The following is an 18,203-nucleotide window of genomic DNA, read 5'->3' as shown; positions in this document are numbered from 1 at the left end:
GTTAACAGCATCTGGCAACACCCGCACTGGAATTTTAGCCCAACCATTATCCTGCCAGCAAAAATATTCTCAACCTGACTTTTGTAACGACAAATAATTTCACAATTTCATTTGAAGCGTCGAATTGAACGGTCGACTTGGAAAAATCACCAAGCAAAGGAGCGCAACACCGAGCAGCAGTTCCCCTTCAACCACCGGACGCCACTCTCTGGCGGACGAGTTACAAACATTCGCGAACAGAGACATAAAAACAATTGGAACACTGTCTTGGGGTGTCATTACAAATTTAACGTTGGAAAAGTCGAAAACGCCAAACCTAAAAATATCACTGACAGAGAAAAAATCCAACTGCATGCAGACTGTGAAGGATAGTAGTGAATTAATAAAAACTATTTGGTGTTTTTAAGTTTTGTGCAAATTTTTGTTACTCCTGAATTTCGGTTCGATTAAAAATTGTTTCGTGCAAAACAAAAAAAAAAAAAACAAAATAGCTAAACCAGTGAAGTGTGAATTTTTTTCAAGCTGGAACTTGCATAATTATTTCAATTTGAGTTTTCTTGCATTCTCTTCATAATTTCTAAACTAAATGTCTTAGAAAAACAAAAACATCTTTAACTACACCAATCGCAAAAGGCGTTAATTTTCTTAAATGTTGAAACGCAAACGTTATAAAAAACATAAAAACTGTTAAATAGTGAAAATCAAAATTACACAAAAGCTACGCAGTAAAATAAAGGAAATTCAAGCAAAAGTGAATGCTCCAGCAACTTGTCGGTGGAAACTTTTGCCATGAACCTCATACCAAATATGTGCGATAAAATGTTTATATTGATTTTATTTTATTATAACGGTTCTTATAATTGGAATAAAAAGGTCTAAATAAGCAAAGGAAAAGTGTAGAAAATTTAGTAAAGACGCAAATAAGCCGCAGAGGAAGGACACAAGAGTAGCAGGTTGGTGAATTTTTGTATAATTTTCTTTTTTTGTACTTAAAATGAAAATGCGCAGAAAAATGGGCGAAAGTGTAGCTTTCTATACTATTTTATTTTTATAATACTATTTTATTTCTTTTATTTCTCCAAAATTGGCTGGGGGAAACCATTTTCACTTATTAGCGTGTGTGTGTGGTGACCCTTGTTTCTTTGTTTCGGATTTATTGATTTTTTGGCAGACGTATTTTATTTTGTCAGACATACATTACAACAAACCCGCACTCACACATCACACATATGCGTGTATGTATGGGTTTGTAGAGCGCATATATGCACAACAAAGGAGCCACTTGTTCTATTTGGGGATGTGGTAGGCGAGTCACACTGGCTGTTGTGAAATGGAGTCGGTGACAAAGAGAAATTATTTTATGAAAATAATGAAAAAATTTTACTTTACTAAAAACCACTTGACTAATTTTTTGACGCATAAATGCTCTCAAATTAATGTTGAAAAAAAATTGCTGCATAGCTATAATTTTTTTACTCAATAGTAATATTGGCATGCGTCTGCAGCGACAGCCAAGCTGCACTCATGGCCTTAGACAGCCCCCCAACCACTTCAAGGGTAGTCGAGTCCTGTAAATCCAGTCGGTAGGCATAATAGCCTGATGCTAACATGAGTCCCGGGATACGTGGGTATCGTAGGTAGCGAGATCTCTGACTCTTTAGCCAGAATGAGCTCTGGGGTCAACTTTCTTGGCCCGGAGCCCGTTCTGCCACTCCCTTCTGCAGCCATCAAAGCCACGGTTAGCAAACGGGTTACTCTAACCCACAAGCGAGCTTGGCAGGCGGAGAGACGCTGCAGATGGTCAAAATTGCTGTTCCCTGTCATGTCCGGGGGCGACTGTATTCGGCTGGTTAGACTGATGACGGGCCACTTTCTATAGGCAAAGCACATGGAAAAGGTAGGCCTCTCAGGCAGTGCACTCTGTCCAGCATGTGGAGAGGAGGATGAGATTGCGGACCTCTTTCTGTGCGTCTGCCCAGCCTTCGCTTGAATCAGGGTTGAGGTCCTTGGCTCTTTGGCACAGCAAGATCTTCTTAGATTTCTTCGGAGGTCGAGGAAATTTAAAGAAAATTAAAAAGGCAACCCCAAAGCAGTACAATGGACTTAATTGTGTCTGAGTGCTGTACTTGCTAGTCTGTCCCGACAAAAAAAAACCAAAAAAATTTTGGCATGAAGCATACACGCTCAATATGAATTTAAGCCAAGCTTCTCCAACTTGCGATGTGTGCCTTTGTGTCATAAAAATGATAGAAAAAGGCTTTTCTAATAGCAGCCCCCACTCGGCAGGCAATGGCAAACCTCAGAGTGTATTTCTTCAATGAAAAAGCCCCTCATATGAAATACCTACCGTTCGGAGTCGGCTTAAAACTGTAGGTCGCTCGATTTGTGGAACAACATCAAGGAGGAGCTCGGCCAAACACCCAAAATGGATATAGGTACAGTCTGTGTCAGAAAAAACGAACTGCGATTATTCATGAAGTATAGAAGACAAAAGTACAAAACTACGAGTCGCAATTACTCAATAAGCTGTGTTGTCTTCATCGTTGTCGAGTATAGCCTGTCATCTTCTGCATGCTTCGAATTAGCTTTTCTGCGTAGCTCGTCGACTAACAGGACTAGATTTTGCGAACTTGACGCACGAGTTGCTTTAAATCATGGACTGGCCTTCCGGCAATATGCGTTTTTATAGTTCTCCACACATTTTCAATGGGGCTGGCGTCTGGGGACTGGGAAGGCCAGTCCTATACTGTGATGCCATTTTCTTGTTTTCTTGTTTCTCAATGTGTTTTTCTGAGAGCAGTGGTTTTGACGATGTGGCACGGTAGGATATGTTCGCCTCCTTCAGTCGACATTCGATGGTGTTGATACTCACATCTATTCCCTTTTTAGCAAGGACTGATTGTGATTGGCGTAGTCACAAAGAAGGGTCCCGCTTAAAAAGTTAGGCGATCACTTGATCCCGCTTTTTTTGTCGTCACTCGCTTAAGTCGCGCTCAGAAAAGGCATCAACATTTTTGTAGCCGCGGCGTAGTATAATTTCGGCCCTTTCGGATGCGTGCATAAAAACACCGCCTCGAAACACTTCGCGTACTTCTCACTCATTTTTGTTTGGTTGCGTTTACGGGAAAGTTTCGAATGACACTGACCTGAGTTCGCCCTTGAGTGGGACTATTATGCAGCAAAAAGCAGAACGAAATATATGTTGAAATTACAAGAAAAAAACCTTTGTGTTCTACAAAATTTACGAGTTCTATTCCCTCACTTAATGGCACTCTGCTGGAATTCAACGAAGGCAATAAAGTAGCACTAAAAGTAGTTATATATGGCCGATGGCGAAAGCCATTTTTCCTATACGATTAGTGAAATTTTCGAGCAAAATATAGTCACAAATCTCTCATTATTCTTCGAGGCAAAGTTCTTAAGCGTCGTACAGGATTTCAGGCTGAAATATAAGATAGATGTTGAAAGGTGAAAGATATTTATTTAATCACAAATCAGTTTTCATAATGACTTCCCCCTATGAATTATTGCAATATCAAGAGAAGTGATACCAATATATTTTCGGAATCCCCTTCTCTTCTAGTTTTGTCATATTCAAATTTAACTGCGTTTAAACCAGCAACCTTCGGATTAATATACGCTGTGGATATGGCATGCAAATGCACACTCAACTGCAGCCAGCGCCCTCACATATGTATTTTCATATTCATAAAGCTTCGCAGCGACCACTTGCTTTTCACCTGTATTACCGTATAACTGGCCACTACTGTACCGAGTGAATGTTCATTAGGAAATACTTTGGAAAGTTTTGTTTATACAAAATTTATTGCAGATAACCATGGAAATGGTAGTGAATATTGAGTGGGAAGTAAGAGCAAAACAACAATACAATTAATTTGTTTCGGCCTACCACAACCAAGCAAGAGCTAGAAAACTTTGCTGGGACCTCGTCTATCCAATGACTAGTTTCGTGCGCTATAATAAATCATAGCAATTTATTATTATTTCTACCTACTAAAATAACTGGGTGGTAGCGCAATCGGCAAAGCATTTGGAATGATAAATTCCATGGAAGCATTCTTTTAGGCGCATGCGCACACAATCAAGCCAGCCAACAAGAAAAAATCACGATTACGCATACTTTCCAGCGAGAGGATTTTGTAGTAAATTTTGCGAAAACAAAAACAACATCAAATCCAATAGCAACCACAAAATGCTAGCAACAATTGCTAAAGCAACAGCAACAACTGGCGTATCGTTTGTTTACAAAAATATTTACGATTAGTGGCACGTGATGGCCACACGAAATGGTAAACGAAGAAGAAGAAGAAGCAGCAGCAGCAGCAGCTTAACGATTATTCTGGCTTGTGGAATATGTGTAGGTGTGGTTGGGTAGGTTGACGGGTTAGCTTGTTGGCGTGTTGGCGGTTAACTCTGTCCGAGTGCTTGAAAGGAGAGCCACTTATACATTTCGCTTTGACTTATGTAAGCAGCAATAGAAGGTGAAGTTGTGTGTGTGCGCGCGTGGTTGGCAATGGCTTTTCGTAACACCTGCGGCCAGATCGTTATCCTTATTTCATGGAGTAGAATTTTTTCACTCATTTTAATGTGCTGAAATCTTCAAAAATATTTACATACACACACTCGTATATTGCTAACACATGTGCATAGGTGCGTGGAGCATTTGTACTATAGATTGCCATCAATAACCACACAACTTAGGCACCGGCCGGTATTTGCGCCTGTCCTCACTCCGCCTGGGCAAACACACAAAGGAAACTGTCACCCGCTCGCCATAGAAAATGTTTTACGGATGCAGGCTCCACTGCTGCCTTAGTCGACAATCCAAGCACGCCCTTTTGCCTCACACCACCCCTTTCACGCGAACGTTTTGTGTGACACCTGCATTCTTTCGTCTGCACTCCAATTATTTTTCTTTAAAAGCAATTCATGCCCTTTAGGAAAATCAATGAACTTGTTCAACATTTTTCCATAGTTTGGCGTTATGCTGTAATTTGAGTTGCTGACGTCAATTCGTTGCGCGTAGCAAAGAGTTTGTATGGGAGTTTATGTTAACACTATTGCAAGAATATATCCTTTATTTACGTAGCTTGTGTGCGTGTGTGCACTTGTGTGTTTGTGTGAGTTATTGTTTGGCAATGATACACTTTTATTTCGTGTGGCACTACTGCCTACTGCTGTGACATCAAGGGTTTGGATTTTTCGTAACATTTCGGATGTATTTATTTCAGGCTGCTAGAAAAACACGAGGGCACAGCAAATATTTGTTTCTATACACTTTATTGTGCTATTTAATTTCTTTCAGTAGCATTCCATTTCCATTTTTACCATAATTTTTCAATTTTTTTTTCATACTCTATTTCCTTTGAAATTTTTTACTCATAAAAGTAAAATATTTTGACCGCTTTTTGACTTTAATTGTATTTCGACCATGAAACTAGCGGATTGGGCTTAAAATTTTTGTGCTACAGAATATTTTGGTTGTTGAAATTCTGTAAAGTAAAATTCGATTTGATAAAATTCTTTATTGTAAAGTTATGCATTAAAATTTCTGTATTAAAAATTCTGTAAACCGTACCGATAATGAGAAGAAGTGGACCATTTTTCCGATAACTTTTGTCCGCTTTAAAAGCAATTTCAGAACTCAGCCATGGAGGAAGTCCTCGTCTCCATTTATAAAAAAGTTTTGTCCAGCTGATTTTCGCAAACACCTCTTGAGGCCAGATAGAAAATTTCCCATAATTTGAAAAGGTGAGAATTGCTTGGTGCTCTCCAATAAAAGTTGCCAAAGTTTCTGGCGCCTCGTTAAAGGTGTGTTCGGCCGGCCCTTGTCTTGATGAAAAATAGCACTCTTCTTATTCATAATTTCTAGCCGCCTGCGGCTGATCGTTTGAAGCTGATCAGTTGTTGACAATAGAAATCCGTTTGCGTATTTGGTCAGACGGCAACAGCTCATAGCATATCTTCCTTGCGCAATCCTACCAAATACGCAGCAAAAGCAGTTAAGCTCCAACTTGGCGAATATTGTTGCTGTAACAGCAAAAATATTCACCGTAAACGTTTCTGGGGAATGCTGCTGGAGTGACAGTTCTTGGCCGGATATAAATCCGGATCGGTCCGGTAACGTAGTACCAACTGTCGTGGGAGCACCAGACTTGGCGATATTGTTGTTGTTGTAGCAGTAACTTTGCCCGGTCAGTGTAGTGTATATCACCGATCGTCTTCGTTTAGCTCATCTAACGGTAGGCCCAGGAAATTTGCTTGGGGCATGTGAAAAGGTGGTTAGTGTCGTGCGGGGTGCCTTCACATGCCTTCACATGCCAGACATATGTTTAGTATGTCGGGGTCGATTCTGGATAAGTAGGAGTTTATCCTGCCACAATATCCGGAACGTAATTGTGCTAAAGCCGGGGAAGCTGGAGCTCTTCATCTGTAGGTGGTAGTTGGACTCCGACGACGGCATTCGGGGGTCGGGAGCTTAAGAAGGTGGTAGCAGTCTCCTGACGAATGTCGTTAATTGTCTGTCTGTACACTGTTCGATCCAGTAATTGTCGGTCTGTTTTGTCCTGGATCTCGACCGCGTAGTTAAGAAGGTGCCTCCTGACATGCCTGGGAGGTGGCTCAGTTTCAAGCAGGTGTCTGCATGGGTGGGACCAGCGATAACATCCTAGCAGGAACTGTTTCCTGAGCAGTTTGTTATGCTCTTTCACAGGGAGCATATGGGCCTTGTCGTGTAGATGTTGAAGTGGGAATCAAAAGACATCCTGTCCTTATGGCAGTGTTTTGACAGGTTTGTAGCTTCGTCCACTGCGAATCACTGGTTCCAGGCGACCAGACAGGCGCAGCATAGTTTAGAACCGGTCGGCTTATTGCCTTAAATGTCGATAGCAACATTTCTTTGTATTTGCCCCAAGTGCTGCCGGCAAGCGATTTGAGTACATCGTTGCAATTCTGGATTTTAGTGGTAATAGCGGTTGTATGCGCTCAGAAGGAGAACAAACTGTCGAAGGTAACTACCAAAATTCTAAGGTTATTAACAGTCGAAATTGGTGTGTCATCGCCACACTTGCCGATCGTTTATGTTGGCTCACCCTGATTCGATTATTCGATATTTTTCGACTGTTATTCTTGTATGTAACCCATTTTTTATCGCAAGTTCTTTCGTAAGAATGGCTCTTTTTTAAAAATGGGTATGTTTCGCATCTTTCAATTCAGTCCAATTCAGGATCTCTTGAATTCGTGAAATTGAGCTTCTTTTTGGAACCAGCCTTATCAAAAGGTTTTCTGGTTTATCTTCACTTCCAGTACTCAATTTCGACTATTGGCCTAGATGAGTACGTCTCATCATCGACGGTCACATTACCAGAACAGAATCATTGAAATTGATGCTGGATTTGGTTTTTAAACAGAAAAACTTTTTTGGCCGCCTACTCAGCCTCTTCACATTGGCCGTGGTGGTACTGAAGAATGTGTAGAATTTTCTAAATTCTTACTTTCATTTTAGAACGCTGTAATACATAGCTGACTTCTGCAAATCCATTATTTCATTTGGGAACTTCTAGACACCTCGAATGATTGTGGAAGCTAATAGTGAAATTTTTGCTAGTGAAACAACTGATGAGAACCCCTCAAAACTGAAGAATTAGCTATTTAAGAATAGGACCCAGACAGGACCTGCTATAAATATGTGAAACCCAGCACTGAAAAACAAAAATACGAGACAAAGAGATTTCTCAGTAGCTACTACAACACGCGATTACATCTTACTCAGGTCTTCGGAGCCTACCAGACAGCACTAAAATGGGCTAGCCGCAGATAAAGCTACTTTCCGCCTGGCTGAGCAGCACTCGCATTCTTATAGGGAGGTCAAAATTAAATCGAAGCGTGAATCAAGTAGTAAGTACACGGAATTTGTGCGTTAGACAATTACGTGGTTCACAAGGTATGGTATGTCTCAACTTGTAAGGTTTTTAACCGTTATTAAAGGTTTAGACAACAACTAACTATTTTTCGACTGTATAAAAATTCACGCACCATTCGGCGGTGAGATTCGGAGATCAAATCTCTTGGGTGTGCAGGTAACATTTCTCTGATCTGGGTTCCAGGACATAGGAACATAAAGGGCAATGAAATTGCTGTTGAGCTTGCCAGGAAGGGGACTGAATTGGCCTCAGAGACCTCCTACCCGGTCATCGGCATCCTCCTGACAGTTGTTAAATGGAAACTGCACAAATTATTTCTCAGGAAAACGCAGGAAAGATGGAGCTCCATTTCTTCATGTGCTATTTCGAAAACCCTTTGACCCCAGTACAATATACGAAGGTCTCAGAAAGTCTTTTGGACTCCTCGCCATTCAATTTCCAAACACGTAGCTTTGTCTACCGGTCACTGGACTATCGGCACACACGCAAAAAAGCTAGAGTTACCATTTAACCGCCATTTCAGAAGCTGTGGGAACCTTTCAGAGAGGGAGACTGGTTAGCACTTTCTCTGTAAATGTCCAGGCTTAGCAGCTAGACGATTGAGATCACTGGGTGCTCCTTTCTTCGACAGCCGGGGCCAGTGCGCCAACCTAAATCCCATCAATTTTTTCCATTATATCAACAGCTCTCTGGCTGGCTGTAGATATCTGCCTGTTGGAGATCTCAAAATGGTATCCAAACGGCGCTTCAGTGCTACTTGAAAAGTGCTAGACTGGCACTTCAACCATTTCACCTACCTTCACTCACCTACCTACCATTCAAGGGAGTGCGTAGGTTCGACTCTCCGTGCGTGAAACAGTAAAATGATAGAAACAGCACGCCATGAATAGGAGGAGGAGCTCGGCCAAACACCTAACAAAAGTGTACACGCCAATTATTTATTTATTTGTAAAGATTCACAATATGACTCGTGCGGCAACTTGCGAGTTCCCTAAACCCTAGTTTTAGCCTTTCAAAATTTACGACATACAACAATACGACACTTAAGAAGAGACCCTTAGGTTAGGTTAGAATAGCCAACTCACTTAGACCAACTCACGTGTAGGTCCATTGTGGTACCACTGTGCAACACCGGAAGCTTACTGTTAAATTTTTTCATGGAACCATAGGTCTTATACCAACATTATTTTCGTAACAACCCTGCTCTATTCCTAGCTAAGGCTGCACAATTACAGAAGAAGTGTTCTACTGTTTCTTCCTCTTCCTCGTCTCTACAACTTCTACAGTATTCATGCGAAAATACTCCTAGCCGAAAAGAGTGTCTACCTGACAGCCAGTGTCACAAGCCACGACCTTTGAGATGTTCTCTCTTGAGAGGTTGAGCAATTCTCCTGATCTTTTCTTATCTATTTGCGGCCAAATTAGCCTGGTTGTAACACAAGTATTTTCCCTTGTGAATACCCCAAATATTTTCAATAATTGGAACTATTTCCCCAAACTTCAACGGTATTCTATTTGTTCACCCATCTTCAATTAACAGCAGCTCCACCCGTTGTTAGTAGCTTAAGCCTTCTCAAAAACTCATTAATATATCCCTGGAGAAACCCATTATAATAAACACACACTTACATACAAACATTCAATTATTTATTCATAGTCAAAATCATGCAATTTCTATACAACTCCAACAACACAACCCATAAAACCCACACACGCTTTGGCGCATTTGTTCAATTATTTCGACATCCACACAAAGCCAGCTCACATAACCCAGCACCCGCCCACCCACAAGCACATCGATAATGAGGACGACTTCACTGGCACAATTTATGCCAATTTCGAGTGGCTTAACGAGCACTAATATACAATACACACACACATATGTGTATATAATACGAGTAATGCTTTGCATAGCCTCAAATTTCTCCCAAGGACCTCCGAAGTCCCGATACGTATGTAGGCTTTCATTCGATTGACATACGGTTTCCTGCTACGGTATTATTGTATTACTTCCCACATCCCACATTATGTTTTTTTTATTTCGTTCCAATTGCTTTGCGCTTCTTTCGTGTCTTATTTTACTTTGATGTTACGTCAGTCAAACTTTGACTCCCTCTACTGATAGTTTCTGTTCGTAGAAATAATCGCAATTGCAGAGTAAGCAGAAATCGATTTTTTGATTATTTATTTTATTCAATCCAGCGTTTGGAATTCAATTTATTTCGGTTGTGCAACAAGGCACGGAAGTTATGAGAGCCGACGAGCCGACGTGCTGCCAGCTGCGTTAGGAGTTTGTAAGGTTCGGAAGATTTTTCAGAATATGGTCGGATGAATGCATGACTCGGTTGGTACTTAAGTATGCTACGTCCAATCCATAAGAAACCTTATCTTATAATTGACACTAATTATCATGGAATCAGACTTTTCCTTTTTTTTGTTGGGGCAACTAGCAAGTACAGCACTCAGGCACAATTAAGTCCATTATACCTCACTCGGGTTCCCTTTTTAATTTTCTTTAAATTTACCCGTCCTCCGAAGACATCTGAGTAGATCTTGCGGTGCCAAAGAGCCAAGGTGGTCGCTTCTTAACACATCAATGCCAAAGATCTCAAGCCTGATTCGAGCGAATGCCGGACAGATGCACAGAAACGTGGTCGCCGTCTCATCCTCCTCCCCATGTGCAGTGCACTCTGCACTTTCTAAGATGCCTACCTTTTCCATGAGCTTCGCCCGTATAAAGAGACCCGTCATCAGTCCAACCAGCTGCCTACAGTCCCTTCTGCTTAAAGACAGGAGGATCTGCAATAGTCTGTTGGACATGACAGGTAACATCAGTTTTGTCCATCTGCAGCCTATCGCAGTAACTTTGATGGCTGCAGACGGTTGTGGCGAAACGGGCTCCGGACCAAAGAAATTGGTCTCAGAGCCCATCATAGCTAAAGAGTCAGAGGTCTCGCTACCCACGTATCTCGGGACCCATGTTAGCATCAGGATATTATATTTTAGGATAGACATGGAAAATGACAGGCTCAAAGAAGAGACTCAGACGGTTCCTGTACCGAGAGCCCATGACATCAACACTGGCCTCTTCTACTCGCACCACAAGAGAAGCCCCTTCCTTTCCTTCCCGGTTGCTACTCTTGGTGTACGAGAGGGTTCGCCAAAGCCTCGTGTTGATGTCCAGATTCTGGGCACGCTGACAGAACAGGACATCCGCTGTAGACAGATCGGGATCCGGTATCCAGCAGATGACCTTCCTGAAGGATACGCTCTCCTCGCTGTAGACCCTCCATGGGGGGCACGTAATTGATAGCGATCTTGATCCACTCGAAGTTAGCCAGAGACGCACACGTCACCCTTATGGTGCCGTCCTTTGTCTTATAACCCTTCGCGTTGGCTTCAGGACCGGAGACAACAACCCAACGCATCAGCCGGCTTTTGTAGTATTTAATTTCTGCACCAGTCAGCTGATGGTCAGGCCCCAGTTTTCCGATCACAGCCACAGGTCGTGGGCCAGCAGCCTTCTCGCTATAGGATGGCTTGGCCACACCGTTGGATGTGCTCGGGCGAATGTCCAGCTCGCCATCCTCCACTGACGAAATTTTCGCCGGGCAGACAGCTGAGTTGGATTTTTTGTCGCGGCAGCGATTAGACCGTGGCTCAGCAGAACCATCGCCCGCCACATTGACAAGTTTACTTACACGCTCGCTCTATTTTATGACTCAAAAGCATACTCACTCATATGAAATGCTATTTGGAGTGTTCGAGAAAAGGTGCTGTGGAAAATATATAGGTCTTTAAAAAAATACAATAAATAAATAGGTACATAAAATTAAATAAAAAACTTGTATAAAGCATTTGATGGAACGATGAGCTGTATGAGTTTTGCAACGAAAGGGTATTAGGGGTAGGATATCTAGGTGGTCTAGGATATCTTTGCCGGTTATATAAGATATACTTCCCCTGCGAATCGATGTGGCACGCTTTAGTGCTTGTAGAGGAAGAGTATACCTTTCAAGTTTGAAGCAACCAAGTGTAGAAGTGAGCTGGCTCCACTTGGAGGTTCCACTTAGCATCCTGGGATTAGACCGTCGTTTTTTTTTTGTGTTTGTTTGGAGCTTGGTCAAAATTGTTTAGGCAACTACATTGCGACTACATTGCAACTGCTATTATTCCGACAAACTCAGTTAACCTCGGTGAGTGCTGAACACATCCTCCCGACGGTAACATTCAATAGGAATTTTGCCACTCTCTTTCCATCTAAGGAAGAATGGAATAAGGGATTCTCTCTATATTAACACTACAGTCTATACAGATGGCAGTAAAATGAAGTGTGGTGTTGGAGCCGGTATATATTCTCATAGACTTAAAATTGAGAAATCTGTGGGTCTCCGTAATACCTGCAGTGTCTTCCAGGCGGAAGTACTGGCAGTTGAGGAATCCTGTAGGCTACTAATCGCAGATTTATCTTTTAAGGGCAATATCGCTATTATTTCAGATAACCAAGCTGCAATCCAGACACTGGGTTCGGCTACAACAACGTCTAAAGTGGTGGAACACAGTAGGAATAGCCTTGCCACCTTGAGTGAAAACCATAAAGTTACTTTAATCTGGGTCCCGGGACATCGGAACATGGAACTGGCAAGAGGGGGGTCTGCCATGAATAACGCTCTTGCAGAATCGGTTTTCACACCAATGGGTGCAGTCAAGAATATAATTTCCCTTAAATACTTCCGAATCGCGGATTGTAGATGGAGAGGCCAGACGAAATGCAAAATAGCAGAACGTTATGGCCTACTTACAACAAAGCAATCGTCGACATTAATAAGCATGAAACGACGAGACGCCTGGAGACTAATGGCAGTCATAACTGGGTTTTGGTCTATCGGAGAACAAGCCGCCAAAATAGGTATCCCTCACAATGCATACTGTCACAGTTGTAAGCAACCCTACCCTATAGAAGGACAGAATGTTAACACTGGGCCAACCGCTGTTCGAGAATCTCGACAACTGTCTGGCTTAGACGTCAACAGCCTAATAAGGTTCATAAACCGCACAGACTGGATATAGTCTTCCTGTAAATAACCCTTTAACAAGTTGGTAACGAGGATGTGGCAACAAAATGGTGCGGAAGCGCTATTTGGATTCGGGAAGAATCACCACTTTAACCAACCAACCAACAGCTTCATATGATATGATGAGAATCTGAAACTTTTAAAATTTGATAATTTTAATATTTAATTAATTGAATTTCCGTGTGGTTCAAGGCATACAAGAAGTAGACTAAAAACTACTAAAAATTTCCGAGTCATCTAACACATACCGGAGAAGATATTTGCATTGCAAATGCATAAATACAAACTTATGTATGTATGTACATATGTACATAACTACCAATTCCAAAATGTAAATTAAATGTATCGAAATATCTGGAAAAAAATAATTATATCTAAATATTTTCGTTTCGCTGTCGACACTTTAACAGCGCCATACATACATACATACCCACATACGATAAAACACAATAAAAAGCGCATTTACCATTTTAACTGTTCATTAGCATATTCACTACGATAATTATTAACAAAAAATGCAACGTGTTGAGAAAAAATGTGAAATAATGTAGTTCTTGTGATCAAAACAAAAAAAGAAAGAATAAAATAAAAATATATTAGATAAAAAATAAATAAACAAAAACGCAATTTAGCTGATAATGGCAAAATCGCTGAGGCAGAGTTGAGTGATTCTATCATCTACAAATAGCCGATAACTCATGATTGCTTACTTGTTGTTGGGGCCCCTGGTTACAGTTTGCCGTAGTTACTAACTTACTTATCTAACTATTTACATAAACTGAGTGAGTTTCGCGATAAATATTGTTTAGTAGCTACAAAAATATGAGTGTACAAATATGTATGTATGGATGTGCACGTGGCCATATACATATGTATGTGACTTATATGCACCTATTAAAAGGCAAAAATAAAACTGAAAAAAGTACTTGCGTCTTTAGAAAAATTCATAAAATTGATGTTGTTTTTTATTTTTGTTACCACCTTTTTAATGTTTATTATATGTACGTGAAAATATGTATTATCACACTTTTAATGGCTTGTTGGCACATTCATTTTATGTTATAACTTCTCTTTACGTTGTTTTGATACACTTGAAAGTTAATGCGCAATTTTCGAATGTCTCACTTTGAGATAAAAAGGAAGTAGTTCTATTAAATGTTTGCCTCATTTTTCGTTTTTTTTTTTTTTTTTTCCTTTTTTTTTTTGCGGTGAGGTTAGGTTAAAAATGCCTTCGCACCATATAGTAACCGTCGCTACTACGTGTGTGGTGATTCCACTAAAAATATCCCTCCTCTTCTTTTGGATTTTTCCCTCCACCCCGGGTCCGCTTGCGCATTGCTTCAAGGTAGAGGGCCAAGACGGCGTCCTAAGAAGGACTTACTTACTCACCCTGCGTCCAGGGTCGCCTGTTTTGAGAAACCTCTGCTCAATGCTCTTCAGCATAAGTTTCCATTTCTCGCTTCTTTTTTCGGATAATATCCTTCACGAAATTTGATCCATTCCATTTTTCTTCGTCTATCATCATTTTCTCGATTATTTTTTCAGGTGTAAATACACCAATAGCTCGCTGCATACCTGTTCTCTCTATGTTCCACCTCTCGTATTTAAAGAAGGTGTGCGCCGCATCATCATACTCAGTATCTCATTATATGCAGTTTGGTAGGCTCACTTTTCCCATTCGCCACAAATACTTGCGAAAGGGTCCATGGCCAGACAAAAACTGTGCGAGGTAATAGTCAACCTCACCGTGTTTTCTTTCTACCCTCATTTTTAGATCGGGTATTAGTCTCGCTGTCCATCTACCGTACCGTTCAGAGTTCCATCTTGCCTGCCAAAGTGTGAGCGTTTGAATTCTAATATCGGAGAAGCATAGCACTGGGTTTCCTGAGTTTTTTGCCTCCCATTTCCGTTTGCGCTCTTGTACTAGAATATTTAAAGGTATGGTGCCGCTGATAATTAAAACCGCTGCTTCAGATACTGTTCTGTATGACGAAGCCACTCTGAGAGCGCAGGTGCGTTACACAGATTGCAGAGTTTTTCGCCGGCATTGCACTTTTAACGAATCTACCCATATTTCGCATCCGTGTAAAAGAATCGAGTTCGGCGTGTCCATTGAAAGTTTTCGCTTGTTTTGCCATGAGCTTAGGTAACATACCGCTTACTTTGGCAGCTCTTGTGGCAGCATGATTTATATGCGCCCAGTAAGTTAGCCTTACGTCTGATTGAACTCCTAGGTATTTGACCATTATTTTTGTCGATAAATTATCATGGAGTACTTGTGTATCTACTTTTAATGGGATACGTGGATTGGTTAAAAGGATTAGCTCTGTTTTCTCTGGGGCCAGCTTTAATCCATGGTCCTCTAGCCATGTCTGAACTCGGATCATCACTTGATTTACCTTCCTTTTGGCTTCGCCAGTGTATCGAGCGATTATTACAGCTGCAATGTTAACTGCGTATCCCACTAAAAGCACATCCTCAGGTATCTCTATTAGAAGGATTTCATCGTTGCTTATATTCCAATATTCAGGTCTGAGATTTATTTTTTTCCATATTTGTAGAAAAAATCCTTCTTTTAGGCATGCGTTGACTTGTTTGCTTCATTGACTTGGACTGAAGTGGTTTGGTGACGAGTCCGAGGCCAACTCTGAATGGCAGATAATTTTTTATAAGGAGGTTTTTTTTGGCAGAAATACACTTGGGGGTTTGCCATTGCCTGTCGAGGGCCGACCGCTATTAGAAAAATGTTTTTTTTTTTATTAATTTTGCTTTCACCGAGATTCGAACCAACGATTTCTCTGTGAATCCCGAATGGTAATCACGCGACAACTCATTCGGTTACGGCGGCCACTGGAAGTGAAGTAGTTGAAACATTATTCATAAACTTCCAATGTTTCGCAGTTCTTCGTTCAGTTCCATTGTTTTTTCATTCCCTGTGATTAGCGTAATACGTGAAATGACGTGAAAAATTAAATAAACCCACAAAAAAAATTTCTCTGTCATCGTTAAAATTCGTGCCTTGGGGCGGTCACGATGAGAGACTTATTAAATGCAGTATTTGTTGTTGTTGTAGCAGTTTATCAAGCCCTCTTAGTACAATGTAGTCTCACCGGTCCTCATTGTCCATCTGTGGAGTTTAATACCCATCTGTAAGCTGTCTGGTCCAGTAGACGTAATTGGGTTTGATGCTCGATCTCGTCAGTATAGTTGAAGAAATATCTCCTGATTCAACTGGCAAGTGGCTCAGCCTCCAGAAAGTGTTTGCAGGGCTAGTTCCCGTAATAGCAACCGAGCAAGAATCGCTCGCTGAGCATCTTACCATGCTCCTTTATCGGGAGCATCATCGCATAATTGTTCTGAAGGCAGTATTCTGGGAGATCTGAAGCTTAGTCCACTGCAAATACCTAGTAACAGCCGACCAGTCGGCACAGCGTATTGCAAAATCGACCGGCCAATTTATTTAAATGTCGCCTCTAACATTTGTCTGCCTGTCTTGGTCCCAAGTGCCACCGACTAGCGATTTGAGAGCCTTCTTGTGGTTTTGGACCTTAGTGGCAATTACGGTTGTATGCGCCAAGAAGCAGACCGAACTATCAAAGATGACCCCCAATATTTTGGGGTTGTTGAATATCGCAGGCATTGAAACGATGAGCTGTAAGAGCTTTACGACGATATAGACATAGCCCTGCGAATAAAGATCCAGCGGCTACGTTGGCTGGGTCATGCCGTTCGAACGGATGCAAACGCTCCGGCTCTGAAAGTCTTCGATGCGGTACCAGCTGGTGGTAACAGAGGAAGAGGAAGGCCTCCTATGCATAGGAAAGATGAGGTGGTGAAGGACTTGGCTTCACTTGGTGTGTTCAACTGGGGCCGGTTAGCACGAGCAAGAGACGACTGGCGCGTTTTGTTAAACTTGGCCAAAATCGTGTAAACTGTTATCGCCCCGATCAAGAATAAGAAGAAGAATTCGAAAAATGCAGACTCCTTCAGATATGAAACATAAATAGAAAAAAATTTGTTTTCGTTGCAGTTGCTCCTTGCCCAGGCAATGGCAAGCCTTAATGGAGAAGAAGCTGAGTCTTAATTTTTCATGGTTTTATGGGTATCTTTGTTGTTATACATAAAAGCGCTCAGCTTCTACCACAAAAAACAGCCTTAAAAGTTAGACATTGGGGCATTGGTTATCGAAACTCATTTATATGGAATAATTTGTGCGCTGAAGTATAATAACTACTTTAGTCAAATTAAGTGCACAAATATTTGCTTCATTATTGAAATATGCAAAGATGTACATATGTATATACGTACGTATGTATGTATGTTTGTATGCATTAAATGTACTTGACATACCAACTGCCATATGGCTAATGCATGTGACATTTACGACACCACTAACTATAATGGCTTTGATAATGCCATGTAACCACCTCACCACCTACTCATAACCGTTGTACGGGTTGCACGATTTCCCCTTGCAGCGATGAGACAGTTTGAGGGCCAACTTTTGTTATCTAATGAGATTCGAAGGGTTTAGAGGACAAGTAGGACACACCACTGCTACAAATTGTTTTTGTAATGAGGTTTATTAGGCATGTCTGGCTGCATAGTAAGTGAATAAATTCTTTATAATAGCAATTTTGAAATTTTAGACCACAAATTCATAAAATGTCAATATTGAATAAGCTTCATTGCCTGTAGCAGATTACAATATTTATATTATATTATACGTACGTGTGGATGTGTGTGTGCACACATAGGCACCTGTGTTGTTCTTGTTGTGCTGCTGGTATAAAATTTACATACCGCAATGTATGTTGACTTTTTGCTGTAGTGTAAAAATTTTCCACTCAAATTAATTTTATTAACTGACATTTCAGTACGAGAAATGTTCCTGACATCTTGTCAACCGAATGTGCACACATACATGCATACACACATATGTATTGAATATGCATAAGTATGTGTTGACACGTGTCTAAAGTTTACTTGGGCTGCATATACACACATATATACATACATACAAGTGTATGTATATGAAAAGTTATATAATTGACATTTAAAACTAAATCGAATAAATTTTTCTAATTACGGCTGCCTCGTTGTTGTAGCTTAAGGCTTAGAATTTACTAGTAATTACTTGGCTTTAGAGGCTGGGAAATAAAAACGTTGTTCAAACCGATGCACA

At 41.0% G+C, this 18,203-nt stretch overlaps 1 protein-coding gene across 1 annotated transcript in view; it reads left to right on the top strand.

Annotated features, from left to right (window-relative positions):
- Positions 1-598: 598 nt before the first annotated feature.
- Positions 599-18,203, top strand: part of LOC128868742 (uncharacterized) — a 43,633-nt gene continuing 26,028 nt past the window's right edge. Inside the window, exon 1 of the mRNA XM_054111186.1 lies at positions 599-953. The gene's annotated coding sequence lies outside the window, so the exon portion shown is untranslated. The remainder of the gene's footprint in view (positions 954-18,203) is intronic.

The sequence above is a fragment of the Anastrepha ludens genome, chromosome 6 (assembly GCF_028408465.1).
Source record: "Anastrepha ludens isolate Willacy chromosome 6, idAnaLude1.1, whole genome shotgun sequence".
NCBI lineage: Eukaryota > Metazoa > Arthropoda > Insecta > Diptera > Tephritidae > Anastrepha > Anastrepha ludens.
Note: the sequence above shows the minus strand (reverse complement) of the source record. Positions and strands in the feature narration are given on the sequence as shown.